Below are 25765 nucleotides of genomic sequence, written 5' to 3'. Positions count from 1 at the left end.
TAAATTAGTTACACAATCATACCTGAAGAAATTTCATGCGAATAAAATTGCATTTTGAAGAAATTTTATGAGAATAAAATTGCGTGGAAGTGCCCAAGTAGCTCTGCCTGCACCCTACTACTGAAAAAGTGATCATAAACAAACAAAGTCTTCCATTTATTTCAATATGACACATTTTGATTGAAGATGTAGTAGTTAATAATACTTAATTCAAAATAAATTGACGCTTATATTGAGCTGTTCGGTAATCCAATCCGCATGGTTATTAAATTAATTAACTCATTACGCGTGGTAAAGATGGACAAATCATGGGTGAAATTATGAAAAAAATTCACATGCTCTGCTGGGATTTGAACCCAGGACTCTTGTATGCTAGATGAGCGCTTTACCAACTAAGCTACTGAGCCCGTAAAGCGCTCGTCCAGCATACAAGAGTCCTGGGTTCTAATCCCAGCCGAGCTCGTGGATTGTTTTTCATATTTTCACCCATAACACAGCGTAACAAAAATGACATTTTTGCGTGTCTCAAGGATCAAATTATGTGTCTCTAGTAGATTTGGGGTTGCTGAATCTGGTGCCAATATCAGAAATGTTCCAGCACGTCACAATTTTTAGCTACAGGTCGCCAAAGTTGTATAAAACACTGGTTGTATTCATGTTTACATGAAATTTAAGGTACGATTTATCATTTTTTTTTTGTGATCTAATCCGCCAAACATGCAAAATAGAACTTGAACTTTCATTTCAGACATAATTTGATTGAAATTGCGCGATTAAATTTCGATTAAACCGATTTTTTCAACATGCTTGCAGTCTCTATACAAAATTCTTCGTTTCTTCTATATGGCAAAATACAACAATTCTTTAAACCATCAAAAAATAACTTTTCCGCATCGAAAGTATTACCAACTTTGATCATAAGTATTGTTATACACATAAAGTTTGAATTCTGTGGCAAATTAAGCCAATATATTAGCTTACAAGCTGGCAAACTTGCATGCAAGTTGGCTGAAATAGTCATTTTTTACATTTTCAACAGTCAATATCTCAAAAACTAGACGTGCTATGATATTTCTGAAAACGGCAATGGATTCAGCAACCCTTAATTAAGGGAATAGCGGTATTTTGGTGCTGGAGACAAAAACGTGTTCCGTAGTGTAATTTGTCCATCTTTACCACGCGTAATGAGTTAATGAATTTAAATTTCTTCATGTTATGCATTTTAGAAGGCTCTTGAACATGCTTGAAATTCAGTCAAACAGATGTTACCATAATTACTGTTTACAATATTAACAAAGTGTGGTTCACCATGAGGAACATTGATGTCAACCAACAAGCAATCTGTTAACAGCAAATGTAGAGGCAACATAACAAACATAGTAACTATAAATTATACTAATGAAATGAATGATCGATTTTGGAAAAATCTAGAGTTGAGCATTATTAACAACAAACTGCATTATTACTTTTATCGGACACACCGTGTTGACCGCATCTCTTCGTGTGCGCTCTCTAGTTAACTCGGTGAATTTTCCAAGTTTTCCGCGGTTTCCGCGAACAAAACGTGTGTGAATCGGTTGTTCCGGTGATAAAGACAAATTGTGCAGTGAAGGTTTGGTGGAAATCGGTGGTGAAACGGCCGAAAACGGCGAAAACAAGTGCAATCCACGTGCCTCGAACGGCAAAACAAATCGCCGTCAGCCGGCTCCCCGGCTGATTTCATTCAACGTTTTAGTAGTGTGGGACGTGGAACACGGTGTGCCAGAAGGCAGTCGTTTCAAAAAATAAAAAAAAAGTGCGGAAAAGTTTTGGGGGTTTTTTGAAATTATTGAAAGTGGATAATTGGTAGCTTGAGCGAATTACAGTGCGTATCGTGTGAGTGTGCTTACAGTGCGGCACATAATTATCTGAACGCCCGATTATTTTCCCACGTTGAAGGAGTAAAGAAGGTAGGATCTCTCCTCTTTTTATCTTTTTTGCTCATTTGGGGTAGGTAACGGGTGACCGTTGCCAGTGGGAGTAAGTTCCGACGTGAGGAAACATGGCGGCCGCTAGTAGCGGCGACCCAGGTGGGTCCGTTAAACGCAGACTTCCGGAATATATGGACCCAACGAACCAATTTGGTGAGTTGACGTTCCTCCAGCTGTCCGGAAAGAACGGAATTCCACTTCCGAACAACCCGTTCATTACCGGAAAATCGGTAGAGGCATGCGCAGGTGGTTCAATTGAGAGCGCGAAGTCCGAAGCGCAGGGTTCGAAATACACTCTGCGAGTTCGAGACCCAGCTCAAGTCGCCAAGCTGCTTAAGCTAACAAAGCTAATTGACGGAACCGAGGTGGAAGTTATCCCTCATCCGAATTTAAATGTCAGTAGGTGTGTCATCTCCTGCATCGATTTGATGAAAATGGAGGAAAAAGACATCCTACAGGAAATGATTAGCGAGAAGGTCATCCGTGTGCAACGGATCACCCGTAACGAAGGAGGCAGAAGGGTGAATACTCCGGCGTTGATCCTTACTTTCTGTAAGACAACGTATCCGGAATATCTGAAAGTCGGCTTACTACGCGTTCCCACCCGTCCCTATTTTCCTAACCCAATGTTGTGCTACGGCTGCTTCAGCTACGGTCACACTCGCGTTCGTTGTCCTGGCCCACAACGCTGTGCAAATTGCTCGCAGAACTTCCATGGGGAAGAATGCAGTGAAGCTCCGTCGTGCCGAAACTGCAAAGGTGAGCATCGTTCAACAAGTCGTCAATGTTCGGTGTATAAGAAAGAAGTGGAAGTGATCAAACTAAAAGTGAACGAAAACTTGAGTTTCCCGGAGGCCAGAAAACGCGTGGAACAGCAAGGAGGTAGTTACGCCCAGGTAGCTGCACAACAGAACGTCTTTGAAAAAAAGCTGAAGGAGTTGGAAGTGGCTATGTTGGCGAAGGATAAGGAGATAGCGAAGCTGCACGAGGAAGGTAAACGGAAGGATGAAAGGATCGAGCAGATGATGGCTTTCATCAAGCAAGTCAAACAACAATCGAACCAAGAGAGAACCCACCACGTGAGTGAAACCGTCGTCGTTGAGAAGCCCCGCCACAGCCGAGAGCAACGAGTGGTCCAGTCGACGGCTGGTCCAATGACACGGTCAAGAAACAACTCCCCGGCCGTTCAGGAGACAAAGCGCGGAAGACCTTCAAAATTCGTCTACCACAAATCAGCCACCTCGCCAGACACCAGCCCGCCTCCGAAGAAGACCGCACCCACTACTCATGACCTAACTCAGATGGAGTATTCCGGCGAAGAGTCTGAGGTATCGGAGACACCCCCTAACCAGCGTCTTCGATAACCCCACTTTCGAACAACGCTCGGAATACAACGACGACCCTCGCACAATAACGGACAACGAGACTTTTCGGTTCGGAAGTAGGGAAAGTGTAGTACCTCTTCCGACGCTAGTACGGCAGGCTGAAGGAGTCATCCGGGACGTCTTACCCCAACCTGTTGATGATGAGTTCACCTCCGTAGCCGATGGAATCCCACACGACACCACGATATTGCAGAACCACCGAGGTACCATTCACTCTGTACCAACATCAAGCAACAGCATCGAAACCAACAACGAGAACACCGACGATACTACACAAAGTCTTTCCCCAGTGCTGGCTATTGCCGGTGTTTCTGGAAGCAGTCGTGTAGTAGTTTCGGCAATGGCTGGCACTGTGGGACAAGACGTCCCACAGGTCAGTCTATCTAAATTCCCATCGCAAACGGTTGCTGCTGCGCCTGATTATCTTTCAGGGTACACCGCATCACCACCATCTCTCGGAGAAGGCCCTTCGAGTGTTCATCGCAGAAACATTACACAAAGCGCTTCCCCAGTGCCGGCTGTTGTCGGTATTGGCAGAACTAGTGTAATGGTTTCGACAGCAGCTGGTACTGTGGGACAAAGCGTCCCACAGGCAAGTGACAGTTTGGTTCTTTCGTCGTCAGAGGTTACCGCACTCCCTCTTTCTCCCACAACAGACCCACCGATCCGAAGAACATCAACCTCGTCATCCACCACACGATCAACCACGGATAGCCGTTCCGGGTACTGCTTCGCTCTCCACTGGAATATCCGTGGTCTACGCGCCAACATCAGCGAGCTAAAGCTTCTCATCTCCTACCTCGAACCGTGTGTTGTAGCTTTGCAGGAGACCAAGGTGAACCAGACTGTTGTTCCGCCAGACTTCGTCGGTAGCAACTATACGTTGCTGCTACAGTCGAGGAACGCTAACTACTGGCAACATGGTGTAGGCCTTGCTATCCGGGAAGGCATACCTTTCGAGCGTTTACAAATCGACACCACCTTGCACCTCGTCGCTGCACGCATCTTCGCACCTATCCAAATGACCGTGGTCTCGGTGTACATCCCACCGAGTGCAGTCCATTGTCAGACCGCATTGGGAGATCTGTTGGAGTATCTAGAGGGTCCGGTTCTTCTTCTCGGGGATTTCAACGCGCACCATCTCGCGTGGGGCTCTCACCAGTCAAACGCGCTTGGCCGATTCGTTGCCGAAACAACGTTGGACAAACAACTGGTGATCCTGAATGACGGCTCCTCCACTCGTATCGACCCGGCAACGGGTAAAACCTCAGCAATTGACGTGTCCATTAGGGCGGTTCAAAATTCAAAAATGTTTGAGAATCCAATCTCCCATATGTTCCTTACCATCCTTACCATAAAAATAGTGTTCTGTGAAATTTTCAGCTTTCTAGGTGGTGATTTAAAGGTGGCCCAAAGACAATGTAGGTTTATATGGAAATTACTATGGAGAAATTTTGAGATATGTTCCAAACACGCTAGTACTGAAATGTTAGTACAAACTTATTATCCCATAGAAAAAACTAATTCTTCAAACCATAGTAAAGAAATTTGCTGAAGAGAGAAATTCAATCCAAAGGATAGCAGAAGAGATATTCATGAGTTTGTTTGCTATTATTTAGCTTAATATGGGATTATAGCCCTGAAAACATGTACAAAAATCCCAAACAAAATTATCTCAAAAGGGATTTGTTTCTTCAGCAACATCCTTCATTAGGGTTTGAAGAATGAGTTTTCAATATGGTATGATAAGTTTCTACTTACATTACAGTGCTAGCGTGTTTGGAACATTTCTCAAAAAACTCCATAGTTATTTCCATACAAACCTATATTGCGTTTGGGCCACCTTTAAATCGCCACCTAGAAAGCTGAAAATTTCACAGAACACTATTTTTATGGTAAGGATGGTAAGGAGCATATGGGAGATTGGACTTTAAAACATTTTTAAAATATGAATCACCCTAGTGTCCATCTGTTCTGAGAGTCTGGCGCGAAAGTTCACGTGGCGGACCTTGGCCGACACACACAACAGCGACCACTTTCCGATAACGGTGTGCATCCCCGGATGGTCCAATCGTCGAACAACACGACAGAAGTGGCTGTACGACCAAGCTGATTGGCCGTTATACGAACGCCTCATAGCGGAAACCATTCGCCCAGATGTCGAGTGGGACGTAGAAAGCTTCACTGAGAAGATAATTGCAGCAGCGAAAAAGTCTATCCCTCGTTCCAGTGGCCGTGTTGGACCGAAAACGGTACCTTGGTGGTGCCCTGAAGTAAAAGCGGCAATTCGCCAGCGGAGAAAATGTTTGCGATCCCTTCGACGCCTTCAACAGCGCGATCCAAATCAACCCGAAGCATTGGCGAGATTCCAGGAAGCTAAAGCAGAGGCGAAAAAAGCGGTCACCCAAGCAAAGCAGCAATCGTGGGAAGATTTCGTGGCAAAAATATCACCCAGCAGCACGACGAGCGAACTGTGGAATACAGTTAATGCATTGCGTGGCAACCGACGACAGCGACCGGTGGTACTTAAGAAGTCGAACGGATTTGCAGACAATCCTGAAGAAGCAGCGGAAGAACTGGCGAAGTATTACAGCGAGAGATCGGCGACTTCAAGCTATCCTCCATCGTTCCAGATGGCGAAATCGTCAGCTGAACGGGAGTCCATGGATTTTTCGCCCAACACCGGCGATGTGTATAACATCGACATCACCCTAGCCGAACTTCTGAGGGCTCTCGACAAAGGGCGAGGCTCCTCAACAGGGGATGATTCTATAGGGTACGCTCTTCTTCAACGTCTCCCTCTGTCTGTGAAGATGACGCTTCTTGAGGTCTTCAATGGAATCTGGCGAAGTGGCGAGTTTCCTGCCAGCTGGCGGAATGCTATCGTCGTTCCCATCCCGAAACCTAACTGCCAGGATTCCGGACCGGCTGCCTTCCGGCCAATATCGCTCACCAGCTGCATGGCGAAGCTTTTCGAGCATATAATCAATCGTCGTTTAATTACAGAATTAGAGTCGAGCGGTCGACTTGACAAGCGCCAGCACGCCTTTCGTACAGGACGTGGCACCGACACCTACTTTGCCGAGCTGGAGAGATCGCTTCCAAATATCGACGAACACTGCCTCATAGCCTCCTTAGATCTATCGAAGGCGTATGATACGACCTGGCGGCACGGGATTGTTCGCACTTTAAAGTCATGGCGAATACGTGGTCGAATGATAAACATCCTTAAAAGTTTTCTCTCTGAGCGGACGTTTCAGGTGTCTGTAGGATGACATTTGTCCCCCCAACACCAGCTTGAGAATGGGGTACCACAGGGTTCCGTGTTATCCGTAACACTGTTCCTCGTCGCGATGCAACCCATCTTCCGAACCATACCGGCGGGTGTAGAAGTTCTTTTATATGCTGACGACATTCTCCTCGTTGTACGCGGAGCGAAAACCGAAGGATTGCACCGAAAACTGCAGGCCGCTGTGAAAGCGGTTGACAAGTGGGCAAAGAGCGTAGGTTTCGGTATATCTGCGACAAAGTCGAATTGCTTTTGCAGTCCGAATGCGCGTCGAGAACCGGCAAAAGAGATAACTATCGATCAAACAGCCGTTCCGAGGACCAATCGTCTGAGTTCTTAGGCATTACCCTGGATCGGACACTTACATTTAAGCCCCACTGCACAACGGTAAAGAAAGCGTGCGAGTCGCGATTACGTATACTGCAAATGATCGGTGCCAAATTGCCCCGTGGAAATCGTTCTTCCCTGCTGCAGGTTGGATCGGCACTGGTCACCTCTAAGCTGATCTACGGGATCGGACTGGTAAGTCGAGGAGGACCAGCATCTCTACAGATACTCGCCCCGGCGTACAACAAAATGGTCCGGTATGCTTCCGGAGCGTTCGTGACCAGTCCAATCAACTCAGTCATGGCTGAAGTGGGTACTTTACCATTCGACCTTCTGGCGGCACAGTCTACAGCGCGGACGGCCATTCGAATCGCAGCAAAAAGTTCTGATAACAACAATCTTCCTCTTATCCGCCGTATATCAGACCGTTTGGTTGAACTTACGGGAACAGCGCTTCCTAATGTCAGCCACCTTGTACGACAGAGCGCCCGCGAGTGGCATGCGCGAAAACCGACGATAGTTTGGGATGTTAAGAGGAGCATTAGAGCCGGTGACCCAACGGAAAAAGTCCGCCCGGTTGTGCAACATCTGCTTTCGACGCGCTTCCATCAATCGACCGTGGTGTACACCGATGGTTCCAAGTCCCAAAACACGGTAGGTGCTGCTTGGCATACTACAGGTCTGGCTGGTTTGTACAGTTTACCGGAGCAGTGTAGTGTCTTTTCCGCAGAAGCCTACGCCTTAAAAATGGCAATCTCAATTCCAAATGTACCTAGAGAGTTGGTGATCCTTACGGATTCGGCAAGTTGCCTCCAAGCGCTGGAGGCGGGTAAATCCAAGCACCCCTGGATTCAGGAAATTGAGCGAACAGCAAGGACCAAGTCGATCAGATTCTGCTGGATCCCTGGACATGCAGGTATCAGCGGCAACAGCGAAGCCGACCGACTAGCCAATGAGGCTAGGAGGCAACCGGTCATCGATACCCCCCTGTAGCAATAGCAGTGAAGTCGATAAAAAAGTAGTGGGAAAATATGAAGAGCATAAATCATCGACGAAACTGATGAGATCACCCATTGCTATTCACTGACACGATCGCCACAATAAAAAAAAAGAAAAAAAATGTTTTCCTCCCCGATACCGTAAAGGAGGAACCAACAACAAAGAAAAAAAATAATATAAAACCGACACGCAGTCCATGTGCGAGTCAGTTGATTGACGGAAGCAGAACAGTGCAGTAGTAGCAGCAGCAGCAGGACCAGGACCAAAGCGGAAGAGCTTCAAGCAAGCGGCCATCCTCAGCCGGACAGCAGTGAGGTTTTTAAGAGTTTCCCTCACTGCAGCCGGTTTGGTAAGCGGTGGTTTGATGTCCGACGGATGAGTAAGCGAGTGGCATCGCCCTCTGTCCGTCGGCATCAATTAATTGCAGCAGCACTACTTCGACGAAGAGTTCTGTAAGCCGGAACTAGCTTAAGCCGGTTACGACATTGGCGCAGTTGGTAGCGAACTGAGGTAAGAAACACATAATGAAGGCAAAAAAAAAAAAGGCATGGACAACATGGAAAAAATAGATGTAAAGTAAAATATATGAACTCCGGTGGAAATGGACGGAGTGTAGCAAAAAAATAAATGAACAAAGAGAGATGGAATGAAAACTCCGGTGGAGATAGACGGAGTGCATAAAGAAATAAAAAAAAAAATAATTGAAAAAGACAAGACGCGACAAAAGATAAGAAGGATTAAACAAAAAATAAATGGCGCTCCGGTGGAAATAGACGGAGTGAGAAAAAAATGAAAAAATATATGTTGAGTAAAAAAAAAAGAAATGGAAAAAGACAAGAACGTGGCACGTGAGTTAGATGGAATGCCCGAAAAAAAAAATAAAAGAACGGCAATATGGATGCAAAAAAAAAAGTGTGCTAAGAAAACTTATTGTTGGTTGCATTCAACAAGACGGGAGATAAAATTCAAATTTGGTGGATGGCAAATGGTCCCAGGACGTTGAACAGTGGTTTAAACGTTATACGAATGATCGTGGATTTTGACAAAGGAAGCATCAAAGTAATTTATTTTATGAAGTGTAAAATATCTAAATAGAGAACTGCTGAAGAATGGTTATCTAATTTGTAAACATTATGCAGTAAATTAAATTATCGAGCACACTGATAATCATAAGACGATTGCTGAAATTTTCGTTGATTTTTCCGTAGAAATGAGCGATATATTATGGACCTTTTTGAATAACGAGTATGTAAGAAACAAGCTAAAAGCCGGTAAAGTTTGATCCGCATAAAAAAAAAATACCGGCTTTAAGTCATCGCAAGTCATATTGTTAATAATTATACCAGACAATTGAAATCGGTTTCTCACAGATGTTAGTCGGCTACGAATTATCGGGTTCCTAAAAAAATAACACCCTGATCCGTGTAATTTCCGGCACTCCCTAATATAATGATACTTCCGAACACGAAAAAAAAAATTGTTCTCATAATATTTTTTTTACGTAGAATATTCAATGGAAATGCTGAGAATGGTGGTGAGTCTTCTGATTGAACGCATCATGAATACTTGTGTAGCCCGTCGTGCTGGTTCAAAGAATGAATACGATACGCCTTCTTGATAGTAGATGGAATTGAAGATATGATTATTAAGTTATTAGTTTTATGATTTTGACGCTTTAAGGACACCAACTTCGCAAGAAAAAATATTATCGAGATCAATTGAAATATTTCCTGAATGGAAAATAAGTAGAATGCGGAAACTGATGCCTGCTGAAGAGTTTGTATTTGTCTTGTGATTTGAAATTGCCTGGATATTTTGTGAGTTCGGTAAATTTCTATAGAAAGCATTGGCCAGTTGTTAAAACAAACGATTTTTGTTTTTGGACGTATGATATGTAAATGGAATTATAGCAGCAAAATATAAACACCACCTTGTGATGGTGATTATTGATATTATCGATCTCTACGTTCCGTCTATATCATCCGTCTGCCTCTCATTTAGAAGAACGGACGAGAGTTGAACAAAATAATTAAATCTTGGAGGGCTGATACTAAGATTCATCTGTTATAATTTGTTCCTCTGCTATGTGTAAATGATAGATTCTAAAAATCATGGAACTGTTACGAGCTCTACAAAAGATTAGGATCGTTGAGAGATTAAACACTTAGACCGAAACTTGTCAAGCTATCAGTACTAATATTTGGCTTGAATTGGTACAGAGCTAAACAAATGTTTGACATCCCAATGGTTTTGTCAGTGTTGATGGAGGGCGGCTGTCAAATGGGAGTAAAAAAATCCACCAACCTAAGTCCATCACCAGTTTTAAGGCTTAACGCGTAAAGTAAAAGTTATTATTCGCAAAATTATAGGTAATCAGAGCGCTTGAAAGATATTATTTGCAAGCATTTATTTGCTATGTGCCACTGCAGTGTGCTGTTGGCAATTTAATAAGCAAATCTAGCCAAGTTCCTAAAATGGACGTTTTCGAGAAATTTCATTACGCCTTCGCCATTTTCAACAACTGGCCAATGTCAGTTGCTTAAAGATCACGATAGTGAACAATATAATTATTAGTCTATAACAAATCTTAGAGTAGAGGTGAGCTAAATTGTAGTTGTAGCAATAAAGAGCCGCAATTACCTCCCTTGGTTAAAACCGATGTTTGTTGATTATTTGCCCTTCATAAAATAAGCATAACCGAGATCAGTTGTTAGGAAGTTTGACTCAATTTTTACCTACATGAATTTTGTGGTAATTTCTGAACTTCTGCAAAGTATGCCACAACGTAGAAGCATTGAATACTAATGATGGGTAGAGAACTAACACTTTTATTTTGGTAAAGCCTCGAGCATTGCAAACAAAGTTCTGAGGACCTTCATAATTATGGGCATGCATACTTTTACAGAGCAGTCTGCCGCTTAAAAAAATGCGTTCTTGAGAACAGTTCCTGTAGTAATTTTAAATTGAAATAAAAATGGAGATTTGCCGAGCATATTGCATATTTTCTAATGTACACGGTTGAATAATTTTGTAGTCTAACAAGTATGCATAATCGAATTCACACTGGTACAAGTTCAGTTCATTTTTAAAAGCTATGCTCATTCTTTAAACGCGACATATGTTTAAATAATAATAATAAAAAAAAAATGTCTAAACAAATTCAATTGGGTTGTGAAGTGATGAAAAAATTACAGTACAGAAAGAGCACATTGTTAAGTATATCAAATTTGATTGCCTTTCAATATCTTAATTTTGATGTTATAAATGATTGAATAAAAAATCAATCAACAGAATCAATTTACACAAAGCAGTACGACCGAAGTAAAATTTGCCGAGGGGTGATTCAAATGAGAGTTCCATACAAATTTCTAAAAAGTTTTAAAAATAGTTCCAGGGCACGGAAAATTTTGAAATTCTGAATTCGGGTTCGAATTTTAACGTAGATACATAATATATATGAAAAAATAAACTAGATACCCCAAAACACGCCAATCGCATGTTTGTTCGGTAGTACACTAGTGTGAATCATATCGCTGGTCAAAGGTGTGATGATGTCAACATGAACAAGGAACACAAAGTGCAGGAGAACAATGAATGTGCGTCCGAAAATCAAAAGATTTACTCTTTAAACTTTCGTTATCTAAGAATCCCGTTTTTTTTGAAAAAAAAAGTATGTCCAGTGATGATGGCACTAAAAATCCCAAGTAGATGTTAAATACTTCCTCTGTATAATGACATCAAACTTTACTGTGAAAATCAGTCTAATGAAATAAATGTGCGTGTTTAGTTTCAAATAGAATCGCTTAAAAAGAACTAAAAAAAAAAAAATATTCGGAATTTACTCGTAATTTTGAAATATTCATTCTACTTTTGTTTGAAACGTAATTATTTTCGTCGTGTTTGTAAACATATTTCTACCATCCGTCTCGAATAACTGTTATGATCAAATAATGTGCGAAATGTTGCTCCCAGGATTAATCCAAATAATATCTCTGGCATGTTTGACAAATATAAGCTAGAAATTAAAGAAAGTTGTTTAGTTGAGGAATAGATTCCCGTGCACATTTTTGACGTGAAAAAAAAATAAATACTCACACGTCAGTTTATATGGCACTTTCATAAAAGCACGCACCTTGCATTTAATATACAATCCAACATAATGCGTTACATGTGCGTTACTTGATGGTTTTGTTAGCTACGACGCCATCTAATATATCGCAAACATGGTGGGAGAATATTTTGGTGTGACAAAATTATTTAGGTGTGAGTCTATTAGAGGGCAAAATCCTCAATAAAGGAATACAACATTTCAGAATAAATAAATTTATTCAAATTCACATAATCATTCTACTAATAATGATAATAAAAACTTTATCCCTACTCTTTGTATTAAAAAGTTTGAGGAAGTGTACCAGGTTCAATTTATTGCATTTAGTTTTTAAAATCACTTTTTTTCTGTGGTTCATTCAATTAGAATTGAAATATTCGATTTGACGCAAAGATACAATGGATTCTTGAGTAACAGAAAACTGGTACACTTTCCTCGCTGTACATTAGAATGTTTGATTCAAACAGCCATATATTTGTGGCCAGAACTAATTGGAAATATGTTTGATTTTGAGACAAATATATTTGTGTTTAACTTAGATTTTTCTGCGTACATTTATAATAATTTTTTGTTATATTTTTTGTTTAAAAAACATGATGATGAATAATATAATTATTAGTCTATAACAGATCTAAGAGTAGAGGTGAACGGGATTGTAGCAATAGCAGTGAAGTCGATAAAAAAGTAGTGGGAAAATATGAAGAGCATAAATCATCGACGAAACTGATGAGATCACCCATTGCTATTCACTGACACGATCGCCACAATAAAAAAAAAAGAAAAAAAATGTTTTCCTCCCCGATACCGTAAAGGAGGAACCAACAACAAAGAAAAAAAATAATATAAAACCGACACGCAGTCCATGTGCGAGTCAGTTGATTGACGGAAGCAGAACAGTGCAGTAGTAGCAGCAGCAGCAGGACCAGGACCAAAGCGGAAGAGCTTCAAGCAAGCGGCCATCCGCAGCCGGACAGCAGTGAGGTTTTTAAGAGTTTCCCTCACTGCAGCCGGTTTGGTAAGCGGTGGTTTGATGTCCGACGGATGAGTAAGCGAGTGGCATCGCCCTCTGTCCGTCGGCATCAATTAATTGCAGCAGCACTACTTCGACGAAGAGTTCTGTAAGCCGGAACTAGCTTAAGCCGGTTACGACACCCCCTACCAGGAGAGGACGCATTGAGAGCTGTCAAGCAGCTAATACGGTGCAAATGGGATGCCCAGTGGTTCAACACTCGTGATTCGAAGCTTCGGGAAGTGAAGCAAGATACGCTTCGTTGGACGGAACTCGGAAGCGCAGCCGACCAGCGTGTGCTTACACGGCTAAGGATCGGTCATACCAGGCTTACCCATACATTTTTGCTTAAAAGAGAACCCCCACCAACCTGCGAATGTTGTGGAACAACGGTGGACGTGCGACATTTAATTCTGCAATGCAGAAAATATGAAAGGGAGAGGGAGCAGACCAATGTGAGCACGACAAGCTTGAGAGACGCCCTAGCGAATGAAGAAGAAGCAACGAAAAATTTATTAAAGTTCCTACATGAAACAGGGCTTTACAAAAAATTGTAATGAAACAAGAACTGTTTTATGAATTGTAAATTTAAAACCACTTCAGTTCGACACGAATGCACCCTGGTGTAAAGTGTCGTTAATACACAAAAAAAAAAAATTATTACTTTTATGATAACTTTTTCTGTAGTGTATGATGGCAATTGGAATATTGAATACCAAATATCCATAAAAAGACAAAATTCTTTCCCGAATAATATCTTGTAAAATGCAATTTGACTCTCACGAAATTGCTACAGTAATGAATGAGTAACTAGCCTGATCCTGAGTAATTTGTTGCAATCAGAAAAATCGGCAAATGATTTCTTGATAGATTCATTTTTGATTATTTTATTTGGTTATTTTTTGTTTATGTGTAAAAGATCCCCAAAATCTCCTACGTTTTATGATTTAAATATTGTATCAGATACAGAATAAACAATTCAGTACTCAATAAATTTGATTTGGAAAAAAAAGTTGAATTAATTACGAAAGAAATCGTGTTTAGGGGAATTGGGGCAAACATAGCCAAAAAACTATATGCTCCCACTATCTCCTATCAATGAGGCTAACGGCAATCGATCATTTAGATCAAGATCGTTTACCCAAACTATCGCACATCGTTTGGAAATGTTTGGAATTTGTGATATAAGAAGTTAAATTATTCACAATATTTTGCATAGAGCATAAATAATGATCATACATATTATAAAAATTTTAATACAACTTATTTCTGCAACCTATATTCATGATTATTAGACTATTTTAAAATTTATTTCAATATAAAAACACGTTGAAAAAATTTAAAACAAAAATTCTTCTTCAAAAATATTTCATTGTACATTTGGCCCCATAATCCCCTAAATTTCCATCTTTTTTATAACGTTCTCTGTGAAACATTGTTGAATGAACTAGAAATGATGGATTTCATGGGAAATAATCTCCACAATAAAACAGTTTTACTCAAAACAACATGAAAATCTAAAATTTTCAAGGAATTGGGGCAAAACGGGCACCATAGCTTATCCCAGAGTGGCTCCACATTCATGAAACTATCACCAATCGATTCCTGAGAAAATTTCCTTTCGAATGAGCTATAAAACTTATTTTTTATCATTCTATTGTGAAAGTTATCAATTTTTTCCACCTTTGGATTCGGAATTCCCCAATGTGCACCGGTGCGAGTTCGAAACCTTGTGTTGCTCGTCGAAAAAATGCTCACTTTCTGTCTTCGTGTGAGTCTCTCGGGATATGAGACCCAATCCGTCGTCGCCGGGAGGCCATTCTCAATCGATCGTTTCTCCGCCGCCGGTTACACCGTCAAGGTCGGCTCAGGAGTCTTCGTCGGTGACTAGCTGCTTAGCTGTCACCCCTCCGTCCGTATTCGCTACACGGACAAATTTGACCATTTTCATGCTCACAGCCTACGTCCGGGTTCGTGACATTGATGGAAACTACTCGCTAGCTCGCGCTCTATTAGATTCAGCTTCAGAGCGAAATTTTATGACCGAGAAGCTTGCTCAACGACTGCGTCTCAAGCGAGAGAGAGCAGACGTTGACCTGTTTGGCAACATGTTACTCATTCGGTTTCGGTCAACCTGTCGTCACGGGTAGGTGCATTTAGTGCTAGCATAGACTTTCTGGTGCTCCCCAGCATAACCAGAATTTTGCCGTCCATAAATGTGGACATTTCGAAATGCATTGTGCAGGTTGAAAGCTTTGAGGAACGGAAGGCTTTATCGCTGAAGGAACAATATTGCGAATACCATTTCCGAAATACTCACTCTAGAGCCCCTGATGGTCGGTATGTCGTGCGATTGCCGATTCTTGAAGAAATGTTGTCAGAATTCGGAGAGTCGTTACCGGTCGCTCATCGGTTAGTAACGAAAAGCCTCTACAATAGACCTGTTCATATTTAAAAAAAGTCTGTAAATCTATCGGTCAAGCAGTATTTGGAATAGGGTAACGACTGTTTATTTTGATCTTAATCGCTAACAGTTGGCGCCAGTGGCAAAAAGTACAGACAACAACCCTTCGAACACTCAGTTTATCTGTGCTGGCCGCCGAGCGACGACACTGTTGTTTGTATTCCTCCCACTGATCGCGCTACGCTGGGTTCTCAAATTTCTCAAACTTTCAACACAAGCGCATGGAAGAATGGTAGTCGGAGAACTGTCAAAACGTATGGAAAATAATGAAAAACGTAAATTACTTGCAATTTGGAAACTGGATCAAAAAAGTAGTGATTAGAAGTCAAGTGTAAAGTGAATACATAACTTTTTGTGTTTAGTTCATCTTCCGTAGAGCTTTCTTTGCTTTAGGATTTCGTTTTTACTACCACTGAAAAAGAGCCATCTATTGCCTTTTCAGTTTTGAATATCGCCCTATTCTCATGCCAAGAACAATGTCTGGTCAAATTTTCAGCTCATTTGATAAAGATTTCAGTATGCTTCAAGTTGAAAATGTGTTTTTGGGCTTATTTCAAGGTTTGAAAAATCATAACTAGCATGTGTAAAACCAAAACCACTTGCTTTTATCACTATTTGAAAGCTAATTCTGTTCTGTTAAAGTTTGTCGAACACGCTAATAAGATTAAATTGAGTTTTAACATTGTTTGATCCAAATTTGTTCTCTACAGTACCCAGAAATTACAGTTTTCTCACACAGCAAAAAATTCTCAAATTTACATGGCACGTAATTCATTATGATAATCATGTAAAACGAGTTGCAACTGAACATTCAACGATGATTAATGTAAACTGTCTCATTGCATTCGATAATGCTTGCAAACTTGAATTCAACTGAAACATTTCATGATCTTCCATCCAACATTCGCCAATGTTGCATGCTTTCTTGCATCTTGAAAGTGAAATTGCAAACAATAATTCTCGGTTTACATGATTCTACGCTGAATATTCTGTCAAAAATAATGCACATGGATGGATCGACGGCTTGTCATTCCATGTGCATTATTTATGATGGAATTTTCAGCGTGAAAATCATGTAAACCGTGCCGTTTTGCATGCAACATTCTTCGAGATAAGACGTTTCGCGTTCAATATTAAGGATTTTGGTAACAATGTTGTATATAATAGATGTGTTTATAGGTTTTATCATTGAATAATACATGAGAAATGGCTTTGCATGATTGAGGCTTATATTACGTTACGTGTAAATCTAAGATTTTTTTGGTGTGAGGCTTTTGCCCACACTGTTCTCACATAAGTCGATGGCGGCGACCAAGCCTTTCTTGGCGGGAACCTTAGCCGATTACTGATGGGTCCAGAAGCCTCTTCTTCACATTCCACTCACACCAAAAAAATCTCAGATTTACACGTACCGTAATTTTAGTTTTAATCACGTAAAGTCATTTCTCATGTATTATTCAACACATCTATTATATCCAACATTGTAAGCGAAAATTTTAATATTGAACACGAAACGTCTTCTATTAAAGAACGTTAATGTTCCCTAACTCGATGCGATCTGTTTCAATTTCCTTTGCAAATTTACCTCTCTAACTCGATATTTCCATGAAAATTTTCAAATATTCTCCAAATGTTAATAAATTTCATAAATTTGATAAATATGATTATAGTGATAGTAAAATTAAGGTTAACAAGTCATTTCAGGGTGATAAAAAAATGATTTTTTGAAGACTATGCAAAAAGTGTCACGATGCTAAATGTACTAAAAATTTACTATTTTACACATTAAATTTACTATTTTGAATGTACCTTGTCGAAATAATCAAAATATCGAAAATTAAAAAAATTGTGTTCTGTATCTCGATACCTCCCTAACTCGATGATCCCTTCAATATCGAGTTAGGGAGAGATGACTGTATAATCATATTTACGTGTTAAAGAAGCCTCAATTCCTTGAAAATGAATTGGGGCGTATTGCCCGGTTGGGGCGTATTATACCAATTTACCCTACACATGGATGAATCGACGGCTTGTCATTTGATGTGCATTATATAAGATTGAATTTTTAGCGTGAAAATCATGTAAACAGAGCCGTTTTGCATGCACACCAAAAAAATCTTAGATTTACACGTAACGTAATATTAGCCTCAATCATGCAAAGCCATTTCTCATGTATTATTCAATGATAAAACCTATAAACACATCTATTATATACAACATTGTTACCAAAATCCTTAATATTGAACGCGAAACGTCTTCTCTCGAAGAATGTTGCATGCAAAACGGCACGGTTTACATGATTTTCACGCTGAAAATTCAATCATAAATAATGCACATGGAATGACAAGCCGTCGATCCATCCATGTGCATTATTTTTGACAGAATATTCAGCGTAGAATCATGTAAACCGAGAATTCTTGTTTGCAATTTCACTTTCAAGATGCAAGAAAGCATGCAACATTGGCGAATGTTGGATGGAAGATCATGAAATGTTTCAGTTGAATTCAAGTTTGCAAGCATTATCGAATGCAATGAGACAGTTTACATTAATTATCGTTGAATGTTCAGTTGCAACTCGTTTTACATGATTATCATAAAAAATTACGTGCATGTAAATTTGAGAATTTTTTGCTGTGCACACTTCGAAAAAATCGTGTAATTTTGTATCATATAAGACCGACATATTAAAGCAAGTAAAATGACACAAAATTACGTTTGAATTTATTTTACACTCGTGGTTTTGTGAGCAAAACTAGTAATTTTACAATTGTCAGTTGGTTTTGTGCTTTGGTCGTGAGCGGTAGCATTTCACGTTGCTCCGATGGTTATTTTTCTGATTTTACTAGTGTGCAGTGATTCAGCATAGATCAAGAGAAAATGAAAATGATTAGAGAAAATGTGATTAAAGTGATTAAGATTTAATTTGTTCAGACTTCTGACAAAACATTAACCAGCGGAAAAGAAATGGTTAATCATGTCCGAAGAGAAGCTGTTGAGGTTTGGTGTGGTGACCCGTGGAGGATGTGCAAGAATGCTGGTGTGATGGAATTGATTCTAGGAAAAATCGTAGTGAATATAACACAAATGTTTACAAATTAAGAGTGAATGATGTGATTTCAACCCGGTGCTAGGCAGCCATGTTTTCGAGGTCAGCATCAAACTCAAGAGCAACAACGTACAATGGCCTAATCATATAAGGAAATTTTTCCTCCAATACTAAAATGTGTTTCTAGCTAATCACTTCAACCCAAATTGACTTGCTGTACTGCAATCCAATAGTTTGCAACCGTTTGTTTGTTCGAATAACTGTTGTTATGCGGGAAAACAAATTTTTCGGAGAAAAATATTTCGCCATCATCGATTGTTATTCCTCAAACGGTTATTTGTTTACAAACATTGAGCTGTCAGTGGGAACCACTTCCCAGTAGGAACCAGAGATGTTTGCTCGTTATTTTTCAATGGGGTTGTATGGGCGGTGTCAGGAGGCTGTGTGATTTCGAATGAAAAAATATGTCGGATGGGTAAAAAAAGATTGCATTTTAGAAGTGAAAAAAGTGAACACATATGATGTGGTAGTGTAAGTGAAAAACAAGTGGTTTTACTACACATTCACATACGAGCGACACCATACCGAACAACGTTTAGCCGGGCTGCCAGTTTCTAATACAATTCAAAGCTAAGTACTTTTTTTTTATTTATCATTATGATCATTTTGTACATTTGTGGTGCATGCTAGATATAGTATGTATGATATAATTTATGAACACAAAATAATTGTGCGAGACTTTCAATTCATATCAAACTGTATTATAGATACTGATAAATTATTGAATTTGTTCCAAACGTTTCAGTTTCAATTCCTTTAGATTTGATTGTAGCATCGTTTTGCTTTATTCGGTAACACTGACTGCTACAAAGAAACGGCAACATGTGACTTTGTAGCGCAACATCATCAACATCAGCCGCAGTTTATGCCTATGATAAAACATTGAATTGGGTGGATATTTCTTTCTCTTTTCCTCTTCCTCTCCTGCTCTTTTTTCCTCCTTCTTTGTATCTGTTGAAACCAATATTATTGTTGCAGAGACAACGGCAGATAATGTGCTCGAACACAAAGTGGCAGATGTGTCAGGGGAACGAAGAATTTCGCAGTGTGTTGGTATGGTATACTACAGTGATCAATGATCTTTTCCATTCTTTTTATGAATTAGTGTACAAATATCTCTATGTATAATGACAGTTTCTTAAGTGTGTTATATCTTCATTGCGGCGATTCATTTGGGCGGGCGATTGGTGATTTCATAGGGGTTCAAATATGATATAACGCAAAATTAGCCAATTTTACACGCCCTCCCTCCCCCACGTATCAGCTTTTGAATGGAAAATTTTAAATTTATGTTTAAACCGTAACACTATACAAGACCCTCTCCCCTGTTTTTTTTATGAATCATTATTAAGTGCATGCTGATTATTGAAAATTATTTTTTGATTACAGGTAAAGATCAGATCGAAGTGCAATGCGGATACGTGTTGAATAATTTGTTCTTAGTTTTCTTTGTGGTTGCTGTTCATATGGTTGGTTTCAATTGGTTTCAAATTGATTTGATTCCATTTCAGCTCATTTGTTACAGGTCATATACATATGCAATTTTGTTGAGTTTATGGCTCTTTTGATAATTCGTTGAACTGTAACCACGATGATATGTTATTTATCAGTTTAACTTTTCCTATTATTCCTAAATTGAATGTTTCATATCGAAGTTTTTTATATTTTCATTTATTTTCCTAGTTAGGTTTATAACAGGTTAAATCATGATAACGCACCCTTCAGTGTTCCATCAGTTTCATATAAATACTGGGAACGATAAATTATTTATTTATATATTCATAAACCATATAAGTGGCTTAACTCCCAGGAGCATCATGGAGTCTGTATATCATAGATTCTAACCTATTTAATGCTTTTCGTATTGCAGCATGCCATCCTTAAAAATTATAAAATTGCATCGATTCATGTAAATATTTACTTATTATTATAAGTGTACCTTAACGTAACACCAATAATTTCTGCGTCTGTAATCTTCCTTTGCAAATTTGCGTTTAAGCGCATAGGTTTGTTATTATTAATATTTTTCATCGATCTATTAAGGAACGTAAGATAAAGCATCAGTGCTTGGTTCTTGCCTACCATTCTACAAACCTAATACAATAATTAATTAATATAGTTTTGTTTTGCAGTTCATTATATAACTATATGATGAATATCATAACAGTATTTTATAATCCCTGGCAAACATACGTTACTCGCACTATATATTATATGCATTCAGTTTTAGTATCATTACAGCCATCTACAACCGCATCACAATCAGACATAAGGGAGATTGAATGCATTGTTTCGAAATACAATATTTTTTTTAGGCAGCAATAACAGTTCCAGTATGTTGTAAACTAATTCAATTTTTTCAACATAATTCGTATTTTTATATTTATATAGAATTCCAGTCATGGGTTAAGTTTCTAATTAGAACCAATAATTCAAAAATTGATTACAGATTTTGCACCATTTTCAAGACCCTCTCCCCTGTTTTTTTTATGAATCATTATTAAGTGCATGCTGATTATTGAAAATTATTTTTTGATTACAGGTAAAGATCAGATCGAAGTGCAATGCGGATACGTGTTGAATAATTTGTTCTTAGTTTTCTTTGTGGTTGCTGTTCATATGGTTGGTTTCAATTGGTTTCAAATTGATTTGATTCCATTTCAGCTCATTTGTTACAGGTCATATACATATGCAATTTTGTTGAGTTTATGGCTCTTTTGATAATTCGTTGAACTGTAACCACGATGATATGTTATTTATCAGTTTAACTTTTCCTATTATTCCTAAATTGAATGTTTCATATCGAAGTTTTTTATATTTTTATTTATTTTCCTAGTTAGGTTTATAACAGGTTAAATCATGATAACGCACCCTTCAGTGTTCCATCAGTTTCATATAAATACTGGGAACGATAAATTATTTATTTATATATTCATAAACCATATAAGTGGCTTAACTCCCAGGAGCATCATGGAGTCTGTATATCATAGATTCTAACCTATTTAATGCTTTTCGTATTGCAGCATGCCATCCTTAAAAATTATAAAATTGCATCGATTCATGTAAATATTTACTTATTATTATAAGTGTACCTTAACGTAACACCAATAATTTCTGCGTCTGTAATCTTCCTTTGCAAATTTGCGTTTAAGCGCATAGGTTTGTTATTATTAATATTTTTCATCGATCTATTAAGGAACGTAAGATAAAGCATCAGTGCTTGGTTCTTGCCTACCATTCTACAAACCTAATACAATAATTAATTAATATAGTTTTGTTTTGCAGTTCATTATATAACTATATGATGAATATCATAACAGTATTTTATAATCCCTGGCAAACATACGTTACTCGCACTATATATTATATGCATTCAGTTTTAGTATCATTACAGCCATCTACAACCGCATCACAATCAGACATAAGGGAGATTGAATGCATTGTTTCGAAATACAATATTTTTTTTAGGCAGCAATAACAGTTCCAGTATGTTGTAAACTAATTCAATTTTTTCAACATAATTCGTATTTTTATATTAATATAGAATTCCAGTCATGGGTTAAGTTGCTAATTAGAACCAATAATTCAAAAATTGATTACAGATTTTGCACCATTTTCAATGATTATCGAAAAGGACCTGCAAACGATATTTTTAATTAATGTATTTTTTTTCAGGATATACCAGCAGGAAGCCGTCGTAAACATCTAGTATAAATATTGTCATTGTATTTTTTTCAGGCTTGTTGGAACAATCTGTTATTAAGTTTTTAATATTAATCATCTTTCATTCAACGATTCTAGGTCTAATCATCGAGTTATTGCATGAGTTCTTACATATTTTTATATTTTAAATTATTGAATTTAATTTCATTACATAATAATAATTTAATTGAATCATATAACATGGGTAATATTGGGAGGGCGCATCAGGGCATCATTGAAGTTACAGCTGGACAATGGAGTGGAGTGCCAGCCGGAGTCAAGGGTTCAAGTAACCGTAACATCCTTGTAGATGGGTTCTTCTATCCCAACAGTTGTAATGGATTTGTCGCGCCCTTCTTAAAACTAACCATAACTTGACAGATATTGCAAATTTCATTATACTTTCCGTTGGATCATATTATTGGAAGGAGATTCTTTATTTCCCGCGGGTTTCGCGTAAGTGTCTCTGCTTACGGGTCCGCCACACCCCATTTTAGCCCTTCATACAATGGTATGTTGAATTCAGATTGATAATGAAAATTGACAGTACTGTTAGGTGGAACCGCATGCAGAGCAAGACTCAAGCTAGGATGGTGGCTACCTACATACATACATACATACATAAAACTAGTAATTTTACAATTGTCAATGTTGTGTGCTGTAAATTTCAAACATGTCGTAATTGATAATTGCATATCAACATAACCTCAAATATTCCAAGGGATTCCCTGCACTCTTTTATTTCGGACACTGATTATGCGTAATAATAAATACTTATGTTAAATTTCCACATCCTATTTTATTCTTCGACATTATATTTCACAAATAATTTCATTCATTGATGGCCGAGTATCGCTGGGTACAAGAGCAACATCTTCCATGAAATTGATGCAAGCAGCAGCTGCATGCCACCACGGGGACGATGATATATACAAATCACTTAACAGTCTTTTCTATTTCTTATTCACTTAACACTTATCAAGTTAAAGAACAATTTATATGCACTGAATTTATAGTCATATCAAGGATTTGACTCGAAAGCCAAGATTACTTGGTTCATAAATATTTTGTTTCACTCCGATTGCGTTTGACGTTTAACAAATGTGCTGCGGTGCATTATGCCATCGTTGAAGTAATTTTAAATCATTATGCTGTAAAATCAATTCAAGTGACTAAATAGTGCAGTGCATTTCTTAAAATGGAACTGAATTTACGTGTTTTCATGTTTACGTCATCGTTGATTTAATAATGTTTAAGATTTCAATTTGTGTCATGATCTATTCCGTCAATATCGACGGCTACGTTACCTTAAAAACTGATTTTTTTTAAAGTGTGTCGAGTTAGAGAGGTATCGACTTACAGAGGGATCAAAGTATGCTAGATTGAAGGGACCGCGCATTCCATCGAGTTAGGGGAAATATCAAGACACAGAATATCGAGTAAGGAAGATTTAACTGTATATCTTAAATATCCGCGAAAAAATGATGATGCACATATGAAATCTTTGGGAAGTATAAACAACCAATAGAAAAACCAAAAATATCGAAAACCAGCTTTTTGTCGTAAAATTTTGTGTCCGATAGGCAAGCCTCGTTGTAGATTAAGCCCATCCTTTGCTTTTGTACTTATAACAAAAACTTTTACCGGAGGAAGTCTGCTAATAGACCCCTTTAAGCTTAGAAAGTGGTAGAATTCTCCTTGGAAACATTTCTACAACGCTGCGGAACTTTTTCTACGCGAGGGGCATATTGCCCGGTTTGTTTTGAAACGTCAAGATTTTGGACCATTTACAGAAAACGTCTTTTACTCTTTTTAGAAGCTACACACCAAAAAAATCTTAGGTTTACACGTAACGTAATATTAGCCTCAATCATGCAAAGCCATTTCTCATGTATTATTCAATGATAAAACCTATAAACACATCTATTATATACAACTTTGTTACCAAAATCCTTAATATTGAACGCGAAACGTCTTCTCTCGAAGAATGTTGCATGCAAAACGGCACAGTTTACATGATTTTCACGCTGAAAATTCAATCATAAATAATGCACATGGAATGACAAGCCGTCGATCCATCCATGTGCATTATTTTTGACAGAATATTCAGCGTAGAATCATGTAAACCGAGAATTCTTGTTTGCAATTTCACTTTCAAGATGCAAGAAAGCATGCAACATTGGCGAATGTTGGATGGAAGATCATGAAATGTTTCAGTTTAATTCAAGTTTGCAAGCATTATCGAATGCAATGAGACAGTTTACATTAATCATCGTTGAATGTTCAGTTGCAACTCGTTTGACATGATTATCATCAAAAATTACGTGCCATGTAAATTTGAGAATTTTTTGCTGTGTACCTGGCAAGAGAAAGTTGCATGCAGAGCATGACCCACTAAGTAAATAACACTTTGACACCAAAAACTATAGAAGTAATGCATTTGCCACTGCGATAAACCAGTTTTTCCTTAGGGGGGCGTATTTTACCTGTTTACCCTATTATATATGACATAACATTCAGCGTAGAATCATGTAAACCAAGTATTCTTGTTTGCAATTTCACTTTCTAGATGCAAGAAAACATGCAAGATTGGCGAATGTTGGATAGAAGATCATGAAATATTTCAGTTCCACTCAAGATTGCAAGCATTTTCGAATGCAATGAGACAGTTCACATTATTCATCGTTGAATATTCAGTTATTACTCGCTTTACATCATTAGTATAAAAGTTTACGTGTCAGGTAAATTTAAGATTTTTTTTGCTGTGTAGTTGTTTGTTTTGGTTGATCATCTCTTATGGGTCCCCATAAGATCCGCTATCCATCTCCGCTGGAATAGTCGCCTTTATGATCACATGGTTATCTCTGCAAGCAGGGAGGCCATGCCAAAAAAATCTTAGATTTACACGTAACGTAATATTAGCCTCAATAATGCAAAGCCATTTCTCATGTATTATTCAATGATAAAACCTATAAACACATCTATTATATACAATATTGTTACCAAAATCCTTAATATTGAACGCGAAACGTCTTCTCTCGAAGAATGTTGCATGCAAAACGGCACGGTTTACATGATTTTCACGCTGAAAATTCAATCATAAATAATGCACATGGAATGACAAGCCGTCGATCCATCCATGTGCATTATTTTTGACAGAATATTCAGCGTAGAATCATGTAAACCGAGAATTCTTGTTTGCAATTTCACTTTCAAGATGCAAGAAAGCATGCAACATTGGCGAATGTTGGATGGAAGATCATGAAATGTTTCAGTTTCACTCAAGTTTGCAAGCATTATCGAATGCAATGAGACAGTTTACATTAGTCATCGTTGAATGTTCAGTTGCAACTCGTTTTACATGATTATCATAAAAAATTACGTGCCATGTAAATTTGAGAATTTT

General features: G+C 38.5%; 1 protein-coding gene across 2 annotated transcripts in view; it reads right to left on the bottom strand.

Annotated features, from left to right (window-relative positions):
• The window catches only part of LOC5576891, a 68944-nt gene that overhangs the window by 6197 nt on the left and 36982 nt on the right, over nucleotides 1-25765 (bottom strand). The gene's annotated exons all lie outside the window — the stretch shown is intronic.

Source organism: Aedes aegypti, chromosome 1, assembly GCF_002204515.2.
Source record: "Aedes aegypti strain LVP_AGWG chromosome 1, AaegL5.0 Primary Assembly, whole genome shotgun sequence".
Classification (NCBI taxonomy): domain Eukaryota; kingdom Metazoa; phylum Arthropoda; class Insecta; order Diptera; family Culicidae; genus Aedes; species Aedes aegypti.
Note: the sequence above shows the minus strand (reverse complement) of the source record. Positions and strands in the feature narration are given on the sequence as shown.